We start from the raw sequence: 17,071 nt of genomic DNA on the forward strand, positions 1-17,071 counted from the left end.
CTTTGATTCAAATGCTTGGCTTTTCAAAGTTGTTCTGTTTTTAAGAAAATATGTTTTTAACAAATTTATCAGTAAATAAATAGAAATTTTTGTATCTGTGTATTTTCCTTAGTCTGTGCCTTCCAGGAAGGTGAGGAAGAAATAGAATTTCCAACAGATCTCTTGAAGATTACCCTAGGAATGTGATCTTGATCTTTTCTGAGTCAGAATATTCATTGATTCTTTCTATAAATATTTGTTGATAGCCATCATATGACAAATATTCTCCTAGGCACTTAGGAGACTCAATATACCCAACAAAGGAATAGACTCTGTCCTTGTGGAGCTTACATTCTAGTGGAAAGAAACTAAAAAAACACACAATAAACCTAAATAAGGATAAGTGCTATAAAAACAGACCAGAGAGACCAGAAATGATGATGGAGGGAGAACAAGTTGCATTTTAGAGAGTGATCCAATTGACCCCAATGAGAAGATGGCATTAAATTGAAGACTTAAAGGAGGTAGGTGAGTTTGCATTGCAGATATTTGAAGAAAGAACACTCAAGGAAGAAAGAATACTCAAGGCAGAAAGAATAGTGAGTACAAAGGATCTAAGGCAGGAGCTTATCTGATGAGTTGAAGGAATGGAGTAAACAATACTGGAAGAGAGGAGATTTGGAAGAAAAGAAGTCAGATAGGTAAAGGCAGAGAAGGGACTTATAGTCTATTTATTTATTAATAAATGCAAGTTTTACTCCAAGTATGAGGTGGAATGTCATGCCGTTTATATTTCATAAGGATCACTCAGACTGCTTTGTCAGAATGGACTGTGAAAGGACAAGGGCCTATTAATGGACACCTGATTAAGAGTCAGTTGCAGTGATCTGGGAAAGGGATAATGAATTATGGTGGCTTGGCCTGGGAGTTAGTAGTAGGACATGAGAAGAAGTCACACAGAGATCTCCATCATACCCTAATCCCAAGATAGTAAGATCCACCAATTTTAAACATTTTGTCACATTTGCCATAGCTTGATTTTTCATTTCTTTCTTACATCTTTCTTTCTTTCTTCATTCGTTCATTTGTTTCTTCCTTCCTTCTCTCCTTCTTTCCTTTTTCCTTTCTTTCTCTCTCTCTCTCTTCTTTCTCTCTCTCTCTTTCCTATCTATTTATCATCTATCTTTCAATCCATTTTCTGAACCCTTGAGTGAAGGTTGTATAGATCATGCTCCTCGAACATTTAATACTGCCATGTACATTTCCTAAAGGTAGGGATATTTGCTTGTGTAACCACCTTAAGTGCAGTTATTAAGTCCAAGAATTTTGACACTGTTATAAAGCTTTCAGTCTGTATTGAAAATGTTTCATATATCCCAATAAAGTTGCTCTGAGATTTTTCTCCCTCCTTGCTAAGTTCCAATACAGAATCATCTCTTTCCTTCTTTAAAAAAATATTGTAGGAACATGTATATAACACAAGATTTCCTATCTCAGCCACCGCCAAGCATACCATTCACTAGTATTAACGGCATTCAAAATATTTTAGTACACTCACCACTCTTCATTACTAAAGTTATCCCATCTCCACAAAAAGAAACATTATACCTTTTATGCATTAACTCCCTATGCCCCCTCTCTCCTGCCCCTGACAACTTGTACCCTAAATTCTGTTTCTACGAGCTTGCATATTCTCCAGTATTTTCTTTGTGGTTACCCTGGGGCATACATTTAACATTCTAAATCTAGAGCAATCTCATTTGTCTTGATACCAATTTAACTTCAATAGTATGGATAAACTATGTTCTATACCTTTCTGTTTCCCCACTTTTATGTAGTTCTTGTCACAATTACATGTTTATACATTGAGTCCCAAACCACTGATTTATTGTTACTTGTATGTATTTCTAGATCTTGCAGAAAGTAAAAAGCAGAGTTACAAATAAAAAATATGATAGTACTGGCATTTATATTTATCAATATAGTTACCTTTATGAGAGTATTTTATTATTTCAGTGCCTTCAATTTACTGTCCAGTGTCCTTTCCTTTCAAACTGAAGAATTCCATTTAGCATTTCTTGTAAGACATGTCTAATGGTGATAAACTCCCTCAGTTTCTATTTATCTGGGAATGTAAACTCTCCCTCATTTTCAGAAGATGTTTTTTTCTAGATATATGATGCTTGGGTGGTAATTTTGGCTTTCAACACTTTAAATGTAATTCCACTGCCTTCTTCTCTCTATGGTTTCTGATTAGAAACTGGCACTTAATCTTATTGAGGCTCCCTGGTATAGGACACATTGCTTCTCTCTTGTGTGGCATTTAGAACTCCTTCTTTATCTTTTTTCATTCAATAGTTTGATTATAATATACAATAGTATAGGCCCATTTGGATTTATCCTGTTTGCATTTCTTTGACAGTCTTGGATGCATATATTCATGTATTTTATTAAATTTGGGAAGTTTTCAGCCATTATTTCTTTGAATATTCTCTCTATCCCTTTCATTCTTCCTTTTTCTTCATGGAATCCCAATGTCTATATTGGTGTGTTTGATGGTATCCCATGGATTCTTCAGGCTTTGTTCTCTTTCCATCATTGTTTCTTTGTTCTGTCCCTCAGACTGGATACTTTCGGTCTTATCTTCAGTTTCTTTGATTCAATCTTCTGTTGAATCCTTCTAGGGAAATTTCAATTTCCATTAATGCAGTCTTCAGCTCTCTTTGGCTCCTTTTCATAATTTCCATGTCTCTGTTGATTTTTCTCTTTGTCATTCACCTATTGATTTCCTTTATTTCTTTGCCATACTTTTCTTTAACTCTTTGAGCATATTTAGGACTTTTTTTTTTTTTTTTGAGCCTATCCCAAGTTTAGCCCTCCTCATTGATGTTTGCTAAAGTTTTAATCTTCTCCTCTACCTGGGCCATTCCTTCCAGTTTCTTAGCACATTTTGTAGTCTTTTGCTGAAATCTGGGCATTTTGATATTTTAAGGTATGATTCCTGGAATTTAGACTCGGGAGTGTCTTTTCTTTAAACTTGTATTCAGCTAGTGTTATGACAGAGCTTTCCTGGATTGCAAGGTGCTAACAAGCAAGAAGAGGAAGGGGAAGAAGAGGAGGAAGTGGAAGAAGGAGGAGGGAGAGAGTAGGAGGAGGAGGAGAAAATGTAATCTCTTTTTTAGTCTTTGCAGATTAACCTATGAAAGTGCTCTCCTTTAGGGCTTGTCCATGTCATAAGTTTAGAGACTAGCTCCAGGCCAATGTGTATTGGGCATACGTGTGGCCCTACGAATTCTCCTATTTACATGGTTCTGAATAATCCCTTTTCCTTAAGAAACAGATTCTGCATGGTCTTTGGCACTGCACTGTGTTCTCCAGCAAGTAATCCTCTCTCCCAGGCAGCATGACTTGACTGCTCTCCCACAGCATTCTGTAAGGATGCTTCTTGAGCTGCCTTCTGCATGTAGGACAAGTTCTGGGATGCCATCCTCTGGTGGCAAGCTGCCACCAGAATGATTGGGCTGGATGTTAATGCTCCCAGGATGTTTATGAGGGGAATTAGGAGCAGGGATTTGCTTTGGGAGTGCGGGCTGTCTCCATGTCAAGCTGGCAAGGGGTAGGGAAAGGACAAGCTAGGGGGCCGTGAGACCCTGAGATCCTTCCATTTTAAGTAGCTTTTTCTTGATTTAATATTTACCTTGTCACTGTAGTCCTTTAATTGTTGTTGGAGCTTTGAGAAAGATATTTCTGCCAGGTTTTGCTGATTGTTCAAAGCTTCTGTTGAGGGCATGAAGCCCTAAATTATCCCACTCCACCATCTTGATCTGTGTCTCATCTAGATACATGTTGAAAGTAGAACTAACAAAATTTAGCTTGGAGGTAGGTGGGGATGTGAGAAGAAGCAAGGATATCTCCAAGATTTCTAATCTGTGTGACTGAAAGATGGATTGACATCAACTGAATATGAAAGGCTGTAGGGTGAGTCAGGAGTTCAGCTTTGGATACATTGTAGAGTTTCCAGATTTAGGAAATAAAAGTGCAGAACACACAGCTAAATTCATATTTAAATGTATTTTCAATCTAGTGACTGACCCTAGGATTGATTTTAAAATGTCTATATGACATGTAAATGGAGATGTTGGAAAGATATTTGGATTCTCAGTCTGAAGTTTTGGGCATTGCTATGGGTTAAAATGCTAAGATGCTGGTATGTAGAAAGTATTTTAAACCATGAGATTGGATGATATAACAAAAGATGGTCTGTGACCTCCATACAGTGAGACTTGGGAAACCACTTTTGCAAAGGCTGGGAAAGAAGAACAGGGAGCAGCAAAGAAGAATAAGAAAGAGAAACTAGAATAGTAGGAGAAAAAAATCAAGAAAATATACTGTGTTTGCAGTCAAATGAAGAAAATATTTCAAGGAACAGGGAATGATAAATTGTGCTATATGCTGATAGGAATATTCAACAGAGAGAAAAACACTATTAATGTAATAGAGAAAGGCAAAAATGGCTAAAGCAATGTCTTTAACTAAGTAAAAAGTGATGAATTCTTCAGGACACATGTTGAAATGGAAATTGATATCTAGAGTACCAGGTAGAAGGCAGAAAATATGATGATAAATACTAGTGAGTGGGCAGACGTGGTGGTGAGAACTGGCAGAAGTTCTCTTCTGATTGTTTCAATTTTTTTCAGTGAAGTAAAAAGCAAGTTTATGGTGGTGATTCAAGATCTATAAGAAGAAATTTGAGGTTTGGAGAGAAAGCAGAAGTCGTGAGACAGGCATCTGTGTCAGAAAAGTGAGTGGACTGGTCAAGCATAGCAGTATTTCTGGCCAATATTCAGGTTCCTTTTGAAATGTACCTATGAATTTAAATTGATACCAGTCAGCACAGATTGCTATTCACAGCACATCCACACGAAAGCAGGGCTTCGTTTTGTTTGACAATCCTGCCAGAAATGCAATATGCCAGAAATGGGTTGGCTTTTATAAAGAGAATTTATTAAGTTACAAGTTACAGTTCTAAGGCTATAAAATGCCCAAAATGAGTCATCTAGAGAAAGACACTTTGACTCAAGAAAGAACCAGTGATATTTAGGGTTTTTCTGTCAGCTGGAAGACACAAGGCACACATTCTAGCTTTCTCTCTTGGCTTCTCATTTCAAAATGGCTTCCCGGGGGGTGTTTTCTTTCTGCATCTCCAAAGGTCTGTTGTCTATGTTGGCTCTGAAGTTTTTTCAAAATGATTCTCTCTTAAAAGACTCCAGTAAGTGACCCACCATGAATGGGTAGAGACACATCTCCATGGACACAACTTAATCAAAAAGATTCCATACAACAATATTGAATCAGGATTAAAGAATATGGCTTTTCTCGGGTATATGACAGTTTCAAATCAGCACAGCCATCAGAACTTTCATGGTGAAAATTAAAATTAGGATTTTAAAAGGAGAGGTTGCCTATCAGATTTTACCGAACTTGAATGAGAGATTGTTAAATGTAAAGGACAGTTCAGTTTTGGGGTATTGAGTTATAAGAACTCTTAGAAAAGGTATTTAATTGGAGAGGAAGAAAGATTTTTAAGATTCTTTGATAAAGACTGAACTCTAAGTGAAGAAGAGCTTTGTATATTTTGCTATGCAACAAACTGTTAAGGGCTTCTGAGAGTAGATTCAGCTCCCTACTAGGAAATGGTAGCAATTTTTAACTAGTGGTAAGAGTCCATTTTCTAGTAAAGTCTGCTTTCTTCTCTGAGGATGCTAAGTGGCTCTTTGAGATGGGCTTTAACTTTCTTACTTCAGATCTCACTGATAATTACAAAAATGTATTTTATTTCTCTTCCAATCATATTACATATTTTTTTTGTGGTACAGTTTTTAAATATAGAGCTCTTGAGCCATTGATTTCTACTAAGTATTTTATTTTCCTCCTAAAACTCAAGCTCTGCAACTCAAGCTCAAGCTTGCTTTCCTAGATAAACAAGTGGGTGTGTAATTCTGGCTACCCGTTTCTCCAAAAAAAAAAAAAACTGATAATATTTGCCTTTTGGCCATGATTTGCATTTTCTCTGATATGATGAGCCTTCTCTGAGAACTGTAGTGAAGAATGGCCATTTAAAATCATGTCACTGAAAATAGTCATGAGGCACACAACTAAGTGAAAGAATCTCAAGGACATTATGCTGATTGAAATAAGCTACAAACAAAAGGACAAATATTGTATGGTCTTACTAATATAACTTAACTATAATGAGCAAACTCTGAGAATTGAATTCAAGAGGATAGGTTATTAGGGGATAGAAAGTGGGCAGAGATTGGGCAATTAATAATTAAGGAATACAGAATATCCAATAAGACTCATTTCTAAGGTTCCTAGATTGTGAGCTTTTATAGCAGTAACATCTATTCTTGAGCTTTAACTGTTATTTCTAAATTTTGAGATGCTGGGCTCTTTGTGAATAACTTGTGTATTCCCTGGAACTATGGCTATCTGACACTCAGAGTTAGAGTTCTGTAATTCTGAAAGTCAGTATTACTCCATACAGCAACTGTTAAAGAAGATGAAAAACAGATTAGACTTCAATCAGAGATATGAATGAAGTAGACATGGTTAGGACTAAGGTAAATCAGAATACAGGGTACAGAATCATATCATCTACAAACCTCAAATTTTTGTGTGAGACCAATGGAAGAGATGTTTATTTTGTCCAAAATGTAAATTTTTCTATAGTACACATCTAATTTAACCTGTCTGGTCAGTTTATTTAAACAGCCTAATTACATGGAACTTAGATTAGGGAATGAGATCCTATTATTCTATATAGGTTAGTGTAATACTCAGATATATCCCAGAGTGTTTTGGGCAGAAAATAAAAAAAGTATTTATGAAGTTCCCAATGAGGGACTGGGAAAGCTGTGGAAGCTTCCCCACATGGGGAATTCCTGATATTCTCTTAAGCATTAGGGTTGACCAACTTAATTAGCCAAGCCTTTGATCTTAAGGCTTCCCCTTATGAAGCTTATTTCTATAATGTCTAAGCTAAGCCTACTTATAATTATGCCCAGAGAATTGCCTTTGTTGCTCAGATGTGGCTTTTCTCTAAACTAAATCTTCAAATAAATTTATTACTTTCTCTCCCTGTGGGACATGATTCCCAGCAGTTATAAGTCTCCTTGGTAATATGGTACCTGACTCCCAGAGATGTGCCTGGCACTGGTATCATGGGGTTGAGAATACATTCCTAACCAACAGGGGGAAGATAAATGAAACAAAAAAAGTTTCAGTGGCTAAGAGATTTCATATAAAGTCGAGAGGTCATTCTGGAGGTTATTCTTACGCAAACTTTAACCAAATATTGCAAACTGCCACAGTATGCCAAGCCCAACAAATTATTCCTGAAAATCCAAAAGAATACTCTGGGCTCTATCTATGACTCTATAAAAGTCTTTCTTAGTTTATTTGTTCAGAAACTTAAGGCATCCAGATTGTTCCTATACCAGGTGAGCCCTGAAACTCAGAGGTACTAGGCTATCTCAGAATATCAACCAGTTGCATGCTATAAGAATAACATCCTTTTCCAGCATAAAGTTATTGAAATGGTTATTGTCCAGCTATCCCTTAAGATTGAGAGAATGATCAAATGAGAAGGAGGAGGTATAACTGAGCAATTAGGATTTAACAAATGATTATGACCACTGTTTCATTATATAGATTTTTTTTTAGTTTCTAATATATTTGAATAACTAGAAGGAAACACCTGAAATTGTTGAGCCATAATCCCATAGCCTTGATATTTGACAATGATTGTATAATTGTACATCTTTTGTGTTTACTGAGTGATTGTCAAGTCCTTGGACTGACACTCCCTTTTTCACCCAGTGTATAGGTAGAAGAGTAATAAAATAAAGACATATATTTATAAAAAATGGGGAGACCAATATGACATATGAGATGTGCTTTGGGTGTTTTGTTAATTTGTACTTCTTTATTTGGAGTAATGAAAATGTTGTAAATTTGATTATGGTGTTGAATGCACAACTATATTGCAATGCTGTTAGCCACTGATTGCGTACTTTGGATGGTATTCTAGTTTGCCACCTGCAGGAATGCAACATTCCAGAGATGATTGGCTTTCAATGAAAGGAGATTTATTTAGTTAATGTATAATTCTTCAGAGGAAAGACAGCTAACTTTCAATTGAGGTTCTTTCTTATGTGGGAAAGCACAGGGTGATCTCTGCTGGCCTTCTCTCCAGGCCTCTGGGTTCCAACAGCTTTCTCCGGGGTGATTCCTTTCTGCATTTCAAAAGGCCTGGGCTGAGCTGTGCTGAGATATTTGGGCTGTGTTATGTTGACCTCTCTCATTTAAGCACCAGCCAATTAAATCAAACATCATTCATTGTAGCAGGCATGTCTCCTAGCTGACTGCAGATGTAGTCAATAACAGATGAGGTTCACATGCCATTGGCTCATGTTCACAGCAATAGAACTAGGCACCTTCACCTGGCCAAGTTGACACCTGAATCTAACTACCACAGATGGATTATACGGTGTGTGAATATATCTAATAAGTGTGCATTAAAATCCAAGCCATTGAAAATAAATCAGTTCCTCTTGGACTCTCAGTTGGAAATGTATCTTCTTTCAGTATTGCTATGACAATTTTTTATAACCATTAATAGCTAATCAACAGCCAAAGCACAAAGGCATGATACTTTAATAACTTTCTAATATACCTTAGCTTGTTTATGAATACAATTGGCTGTGTGAATGGTATTTTCACCAATCTATAGAGAAATGTGAAAAAGCAAGAGCATTTATTGTTGTCAACTGTCCATCCTTGGACAGAAGCTTTGGTTCTGAAATTATACTCTTTCTAATTTTTATGGTGACAGTGACTAGAATCTTTTACTTTATACCACTGTTAAGTTTTCAAAAAAAGTTGACCATTCTGTCAGTACCTCTAATTTTAATTTGATATTAACTGGTCCATGAAATACAAAGGACTGGGAACCAAGTATTTGCATAAAAAAAAGGACAGGGCATATATTAGGAAAGAACAATAGTTCTTTTGACTTCATTCAGTGATATCTATTTTTTGCTCACATTTGGGAGAATATATTTCTTTTATATATTTCAAATTATTTGCTTAAATATGTGAATTTGCTTAGCAACTTTGCTAGGTGAGGAATAGAAAAAATATTCTTCTGTAATTGACCTTTAAAAATAATTTGTTTTCTTTACATAGAAACCAGATGTTTACTTTTATAACTATGCTTACTTTCATATTGGAGACCTACCTAATACTTAGGAGGACAAAATGTCATGTGTGTATCTTATGCAGAGATAATTCCCTCTAGGAAATGAAAAGGTCTTTCTGAGTAAATTTTTCCTTTTCTGTTTAGATGCCTAATAGTGTACTAAAAAGAAAATAAGCAAAATATTTTTGCAGTGGGTACTTATACTCACAGAATCATCTTAAAGTTTAAATCATGTAGAATTGCAAAATTAGCCTATTTGAACTAGAATAAGAATGGACAATAAACATGAAAAAATCTTAACCATATGGTGACCTTGTGATGACCACGATATACCATTTTTGTATATTATGATACATCATTTTGGTATATCATGGACAAAGTAACAAAAAACATGGGAAGAAAAGTGAAGTTCTGGAACTTACATAGCTTTAAGATTTTATATTCTAGTCTACAAACTTCTGATTATTTTTACAAATTAGATTACTTTTAAATTAATTAACAGGAAATGTTTTCTTCTAATAGTCAAACAAAATTCAGATTACATTATATCTGACTAATTGAAGATAATATTGTGTTGCAGTGATTTCTGAAAATTCCCTAAGTGCTATCAACATGGGTGGCAAACATGGAAAAATAACTTTAATGTCTATAGAGTATGATTTAGAAAAACTCTGGTAGACATTCCTTAGAGAATCTAGTGTTGTCAGGAGGACCAGAATAAGTCAGAGGTGAAAGTGCAGATTTTGGAGCCAGAGTACTTGGGTTTGTATATTTCTCTGACTTTTACTTGCTGTGTAAAGCCTCTCTGGGCTTTATTTTCTTAATATAAGAAAAATTAATCTGCGAAGTTAGATAATAATAGCATCTACCCAATAGCTGGAGGATCATTATGAGAATCAACTAAGTCAATATATGTCAAATTTTTGAATGATAACTGGCATACGATGAAAATGTTAATAACACTTTTTGAAATTCAAGTTTATGGAAATCATTAAAAAGTTATTTATATACAATGCAATGTTTAGGTGATAAGAACATGATACATGATTACGTGTTACATGATTAAATATACTTTTCAGATACAATTAATGCAACACACAAATAGAAAAATACCTGTAAGAAAATTGTAGCTTCATGAGATTTTATACTGCAGCCTAAATAAGAGTTTGTTTTACACAGTAGCTTCACTATTTACAACTCCACTTCCCAATTAGCAAGTTGTAAAAGAAATACCACCAACCCCTTCAAATGTATACTCCTTGATAACTGGGAGCCCCACGGGCTGAAAATGGGGCAAAGTTCTCTCACTGATTTACTACTTATCCATGCCTTGTAGCAGTCTCACTTCAAATGTGTCATAGACCCTGTAGGCACTGGAGAATAATAAAAATAGATAAAAATTAAACTGGGAAAAAGCCAAAGGTAAGTGTCTTCCTTGATGTAATTCTGCTGGTTTTGCCAATTTTCTCACTTTTTCTACTATTATCACAACAATGAAACCACATTGAACACAGCTGCACTAGTGTTCTAAGAGAAACAGGTCTTGATTTTCTTTTATTATTTTTATCTTCTCTGTCTGAATAAAAAACACACAATCACTTTCCTTGCTAAAATTATACAACCCACAGGGATTTTTCAATAGTAACCTCACCTCTAAATTTACAGTTACTTTCATAAGAAGGTTAAATTATCATTAAAGAATGAAAATCCCAGTTTACCTCAAGCTTCCAAGTTTTACTATAAAACCAATAAGTCAAACACAGCTCATGATTGGTGTGTTAGTTTTATAGTAAAACTTGAAAACTATAACTAATGTTGGGGCTGTCATGACTAATTTTATGTGTCAACTTGACTGGGTTATGATATCCAATTGTTTGGTCAAGCACTGGCCTGCTTGTTACTGTGAGGGTATTTAGGAGATGGAATTTACATCTATAAATGAACTCATTGCAACTGCAAACAACAAAGGAAATTGCCTTCAGCAATGTGGAGAGTCTCTTCATCCAATTGTTGGTGGTTTTAAAAGCCTGAATTGAGGATTTCAGAAATTAGAAAAACAATTTCTCAACCTCAGCATTGGCTCTTGCTGTAATTTTCAGCCAACCACATTCCCTGGAGAATTCAGATTAAGGCCTTCAGTATTACCTTTATCGAAGTTTCCAGCCTGTAGCCTGCCTTACTAAGTGTGAATTTGTCAGTCCCTATGGTCATGTGAGTGTAAGGTTTCAAAAATAGAACTTTACCTATAAAATGGACTCTCTCACCTGGGGGACTCCCTCAGCTTCTTTCCCTCAGTTTCTCTTCCCCTGCTACTTTCGTAGACCCAGATGTGGCAGCAAGATAAACAATCACAAGGTTTATGGCAAAGAGATGTTTGAGAGCCCCAGACATGCCGACATGCCAGCGTACACCACCCAGAAGACCTGCTTGATAACAGAGCAGTGTGTCAGATCCCCAGCAACCAATCAGATCATAAGTCAGTGAGCTCCCATCCAATCAAGGAACACAACACTGCTTTGCAGGCACCCTCCCCTCCCAGTGTCACTTTCCCTTTAAAACAGCTCCCACAATAAAGAGCCAGAGTCTTGCTGGCTCCTCAGGCTGGAGCTATTTTCAGGCTCCCACCTGTGGGTTCCTTAATGACTCAGTGCCTAATAGTGAGACAATTCCTTATTATAAATCAGATAAGCAGGTAGGTAGGTAGGCAGGCAGGCAGGCAGGCAGGTAGGTAAGTAGGTCGGTTGGTCTAGATAGATGAGCCAATCCTGTTGATTCATCCTGTTGGTTCTGTTTATCTGGAGTATCCTGGAAGTCTGACTCATAATCAGTGAATGGTTACTTTTTCATTTCCAAACTGCTTCATCAAGTACAATACCTAAAGCTGGAATTGGATCACTTTGTTAGTGGAGCAGGGGCACAGAATGAGTTTCCATGTTGTCTGTATTTTCTTCCAACTATGTTTTTTCTTAGTGTTATGTGTGAACTTCAACAAATGGAAGTTTTCCATTAAAGAAACCAAGTGTTTTATTATGGAATCATGAGTGAGTAATGAGTAACCAAGAACCAACAGATCCCTGTGGCTAAGTCAAATCCAGTTTTTGATATTTGTGTTAGCAGCTCAGGCAAACTAAGACAATAATCTTTCCATATATGCTTTCATGGACTAATACCACTTAGTATAATTTTACTGCAGATTTTTAACTGAAACTTCCAATTTCATTCTTTTAGTGAATCATGGATAAGTGGGGAAATGAAAGCTTCTTTTGGATAATTAGGCTATAATCATCTCCCAATATTGGGTTAACAGTTTTCCTGTACATGATGTGTTCTTGGTTTTGAGACTAGAAGATGTCCAAAATCAAAATATTAGCAATGATTGCTTTTTCCCTGAAAACAATTACATTGTGGTGCTGATTGCTGACAAACCTTGGAGTTTCTTGGCTTGTTTTTCAGTTTCCCATCACATGGTGATGACCTGTCCATTCCAGCTCCTGTGACTCTCATGTTCTCTTTTTAAGGTCTGGGGTAATATGGATCAAGACTCATCTTACAGTATTTGGCACACCTTAACTAAAAATAATAACTTTAAAAGGTCCTATTTCCAATGGGTTCACATCCACAGTGATGTGGATTGAGACACTTATTTGTTCAGACACATCATTCAATCCACCGCTCTTAGCATGGCAATAATTTCTTTTGCAAGTTTACTGAACATATTAGCTTTGTTATCATGAAAACAAACAAACAAATAATTAGTAGTATAGTGCTATGATTCTAAAAGAGTCTGCTATGGCTTTAGGTAGAGATCATAATCTTCTGTTAAAGTTGCAATTAGCAAAATTAAAAAAAAAAACAACTCCTTGGATGTACTCTAGTGGAGATTTTTCCAAAACTTTAGCTGGTACTATGGAATAAGTAATTTTAATCATTTTCAGTATGTAATTCCCATTACACAGTATTACACAGACGTATATAGGCTAATTTTAGAGTAAAGTCAAAGAAACCAAAAGCTGTTGTAAAGCCAAGGGTGCTCTGCGGTGGTAGGCAGAGGAAAGGGTGATAAGAAGAAGGGTTTAAAAGAAGCATTGGATCTATATTGTGAAGGGCCTAGGTGCTTTGGTAAGAAGAATAGGAGAAATGAATGATCTGGGGCTGCAACATAGCAGTCAAATTTATATTTTAAAAATGCCTCTAAAAGCAAGTTGGGAACACTATAAAAAGGCTGTTTAAGCAATTCAAAGCTTATATAGGGATTTAAGCAAGAACTCATGCAGAGCTGGACCTACAGGCAGTGAGTGGTAGAGAAGTTAGGGAGGGAGGGACAGATTCAAAATTTAGCTTTGACAATCTCATTGCCTTTCCTTCAGTCACTTAAGTTTTCCTTGCCACATTTTAAGCAAGATAGGTTACTAAGAGATAATGCTTCATTGAAGATTTGACCAAATAAATACGTAATCCTTGTAGGAATGTAAGAATGAAGATGTATTTTCCAGCAATAGATGTAACAGATGCGATGGAAAATTTCTCCCATTCATACACAAAAGTCTGACAGTTGACCCTTATCTAAGTAATTAATAAAGATGCTAAAGAGTAGGAGGCATGGCATCCTTGAGGAATTCAGTTTGATACATCAATGCATAATACTCTTCTTTCCCCTGAAGATGATGCAAACAATGCTTACAAGAATCCTCTTTCATACTCAAGATAAGCTAAACCTTGTCTTTTCCCTGCCTTCTACATTTTAGAGACATGTGCTATTAACAAAGATGATATGTTTTGCATTTTAACTACATTCAGTCCCCTTTGGACAATCAGGCTAATTATTACTATTGATTCACCAGCTCTTTTAAGCTGTTATGGATGAAAATTAGACTAGTCTGACAGGGTTTTTCTCAATTCCCCATGATCATTTAGGTGCTTATAAATTGACTTTTAAAAGATGTGAAATATATTCCATATACAACTATGTGGTTCATAGAGTTGTTCTTTCCCCCTTTTGCTTTGAAGTAAATGAACAGTTGGCCATAAACATCTTAATATAAGGAAAATTGAAATTTTTCACTCCTATCTCCTTACTTTCTCTCTAATTCTCCATGCACTCAATCCGAAGCCATTTGTTTTTTGCACAGGCAGTTGTTCTCCCTGGTTTCTGGGTAACTCAGGAGACTCCTCAGAGCCTGCCTGCAGTCAGTCACACAGAACTGTCACCGGTTTCTTTAAAGAGGCCTATCTCTTCCCTGAGGGAGCAGAATTAGGGTGGTATCAGCTGGCTGACTGATGCAGTACAAAGCAAAGCCCCCCAATGCTCCCCTCTGATGAGCTGGGTGAGCACCTGCCTGTGGAAGTGGTAATTAGTGACGCACCTCTCTGAATCTAGCCCTCTTCATCACATTAAATTCCCCATGCTCAAACCTCTAGTGAATTTATTCCCTTGTTATAAGGAATTCCAATTTGAAAACTCATCTAATTAACAGTGAATTGCCCCCTATTCATATGTTTCATTTTAGGCACATTTGTTCCTGAAACTGGCACTTAAGAATCAATATAGGTTGTTAAAAATCTCAGGTTAGACTTTTATGGATTCTTATATCTTGTAGGGAGTAGAAAAATGAGGCACAATCAGAACAAATCTCTCCCAAGTCAGTAAGTTTAAGACAGGTCTACAGTTACTTGAAATCAAGTTATTTCTTCTCTCTTTCTTCAGTGGAAACTAAACATCGAAAGACAAAATCTGATGATAATATGGGAAAGAAATGGAATTTTGAGATAATATTCCCCTCAAAATAAGATAAATATTTAGAAGCAAGGGATCAGAGTAGTTGTGGCCATTAAAACCAAACAAGCAGAAAGCCTAGTTCATGACCACATGGGCCATCAAAATTCTAACCAGAACCTGAACCACCTCATACCTGGACAAGACCCCGTGGTTTCAAAGAGCCCTGCTTGTCAGAAACACAGAAATTCATTTAATAAAAAAACACACAGGCCATCTGTCATTGGGGTCTGGGAATTGTGACCCATAACCCTAAACATCTGCTCTAGTGAGTAACATTATTTAGGGCTCCAAAGCTTTTTCTACCTCTCTTGTCCTGTGTCATTGTAATAAAAGGTCAATTGCCACGGAGGTTTATGGGATGTACAGTTGCTGGCATCAGATACAAGCAATGCTTGGAATGTAAGGAGCATTTGAGTGGATACATCTTGGGTGTAAGACCCATTGAACTTTCACAAAGTGAATGTAATTGTGAAATTAGCTTTTTCCAGTCACTAATTCCACGAATGGGGACCACTATCCTGACTTCTAATATTATAGGGCTGTTTTTGCCTATTTTTGAACTTTATGTAAATGGAGTCAAACTGGATTCTATTGTAACTAGATTCTTTTCTTCAATATTTGTGAGATTCATCCCTATTAATTCATATATTTATTCCATAATCAATTAATCCTTTCCATTATAAATGGATATTTGCATTGCTTCCAGTTTGAGAATATTACTGAATAGCCCAACTATGAACACTCATAAACAAGTATATTAATCAATCTATATACTTATTTTTGCTGAGCATATACCCAGGAGTAGAATTGCTGGGCAATAAGATATGTGTATATTTAGTCTTGGTTCTCCAAGTTGGTTGTACTAACTTACACCCGAGAGTCTAAGAGTTCCTGTTATTCATCATCCTTGCAAACTGTTATTTTATTTTCTGCCATTTTCATTTTAGCCATTATAATAGGCATAGTATAGAAAATCACATTGTGGGTTTAATTTTATCATGCATGCAGAAACTCCTAAGGAAGCTACAAAAAAGTTGCTACTAGAACTAATAAATAAGTTCATCAAGGTTGCAGTATATAAGATCAATTACACAAAATTCTGTCATCACACATCATTTACAATAGCACCAACAAATATAAAATTCATAGGAATTAATCTGACAAAAATGTGAAAGATGTATGCATTTTTAATCAACTAGTTATTGTTTACAAATAATCCTACTGAATTGACTTTATAGATCAATTTGAGGGGAATGGAATTATTACAATATGTTCTTCTAGTATATGAACATAATATAACTTCATTTATTCTTTAATTTCACTTAGTTACATTTTCTATTTTATTATAGAAGATAAATATTTATTATAGGCATTTATTTTAGAATAAATCTTATAGAAAAGTTTCTATAAACTGTCCTGTAATAATTTATTATTAATTTATTTAATTAAACAATTTAATTAGTTTATTCTTTGGAATTTAATTCTGAAACAAAATTTACTGAGGAGTAACTTATTGATGATAAACAATATGAATTTCAAGTGAACATATAATTCACTTTTGTTTAAAATACGTTTAAAAATATATTTAAAGAGAGCATATAGAATATATAGTGAATTCAAGATGAAAATAAAATTTATTATATGTACATACTATGAAACCATCACCACAATTAAGCCAATGAACACATTTATGATTACCAAATGCCTCCTTGTGCCCCATTGTAATTCCTCCACTTTCACCTCTGTCCTCCAATTGTCATAGACAACACTGACCTGCTTTGTGTTACAATAGATTAGTTTGCATTTTCTAGAGTTATAAGTGAGTTTGCATGTAATGCACTTTTTTCTGTCTTCTTTCGCTCAGCATAATTATTTTGAATTCCATCCATGCTGTTGCATGCATATATCAATAGTTCATTACTTTTGATTTCCAAGTAGTATTCCACTGCATGAATATTCCATGATTTGTTTATCTGTTCATCTGTGGATGACATTTGAATTGTTTCCAGGTTTTGGCTTTTTCAAATAAGCTGTTATGAACATTCATGCACAAG

This window comes from Tamandua tetradactyla, chromosome 5 (assembly GCF_023851605.1).
Source record: "Tamandua tetradactyla isolate mTamTet1 chromosome 5, mTamTet1.pri, whole genome shotgun sequence".
Lineage (NCBI taxonomy): Eukaryota > Metazoa > Chordata > Mammalia > Pilosa > Myrmecophagidae > Tamandua > Tamandua tetradactyla.